We start from the raw sequence: 1,241 nt of genomic DNA on the forward strand, positions 1-1,241 counted from the left end.
GTGCAATTTCTGAGTATCAACAGAGGGAAATACAAGTGGTCTGAAAACATTCAACTATCTGCAGGTGGAGGAAGAGCCTGGGGCCCATTTGCAGGGTAGATGGATGATTATTCTTAAAGGGATCATCTGGAACAGATGTTGAATATGGTGTGCAGTATTGCATTGATGAAACAAGAAAACTCTTTTCAGTTTGAAACAATTCTTTGTTTTATTAGAGGCAAGCGGGACCTGATATAGGTGACGCTGAAAGAAATGGCGATTGGGCTGATGATTTTTAACGTGTCCTTTGCTTTAACATAGAGGTATTTAGCTGCTCTATAGCAGTATTCTTAGTAGACTGGGGACTATCTGTATGCTTGTTTGTTTGGGTGTTTGTCTAAACATGAAATTCAGGATAAGCAACTTACAGATACTGACACAGGGCTGATGTTACTGGGAGGCAGGGAGTGGGAGAGGGTAGAGGGGAGCCAATAATGAGGGCTACAAGAGAATAGTAAGTGTTCTAAATTTGATGGTGAAGAGTGCAGTTTATCTCGATGTCTTCAAACAATTAAATTTTATCTGAGAGGAATTATTGAAATGTGAACAATGGGTAAACAAAACGGTTGGATAGAAAAAAAATATATATGGAACTAGATGGACTGTGAGTGTCATCCTAAATCTTGCCTCAGTACAAGAATGGTTTGTTTTGACACTGTGGCATTGTATGATACTCACTTGCCTGACATGATCTCTGAAGACAAAATGTGGTGAAGAAAGCAAATATAGAATCTGAGGTCTTAAAGGCTTGTAATCCAATCCGTCAGCCATCTAGCAGGGAAGCAACAAGTCCTCATGGAAGAAGTACAGCAGCCTGTGTGATCATGAGGTGCTGACAGGAAGAAATATCAGATCCGCAGAAACATGCAACTCAGGGGCATGGATGCAATAGACACACAAATTCATCTTCAAGGTAATTAGACAGTCCCTCTCAGGAGGGCCACATGGAATAGATGATAACTCCAGGTGCGGTATGGCACAGATGAACCACAAAAATATCCTCTAGTTTTCAATCTTCCCTCCCCTTAAGATTAAAATAATTGATTTGTTTTACTTTGTTAATCATGTTAGTTTTGTGCATGCTCAATTGTATATGTAAGATTGTTCAGTACATGAAAATTAAGGTAGATGACCCTTCAGAAACAGTAATAGGAGTAATGGTTCCATGAAGGTGCAAGAAGAGAGGACGGAAGCATGGGGAG

The sequence above is a fragment of the Echinops telfairi genome, unplaced genomic scaffold, assembly GCF_000313985.2.
Source record: "Echinops telfairi isolate 266 unplaced genomic scaffold, ASM31398v2 ScPeMD7_61;HRSCAF=230, whole genome shotgun sequence".
NCBI lineage: Eukaryota > Metazoa > Chordata > Mammalia > Afrosoricida > Tenrecidae > Echinops > Echinops telfairi.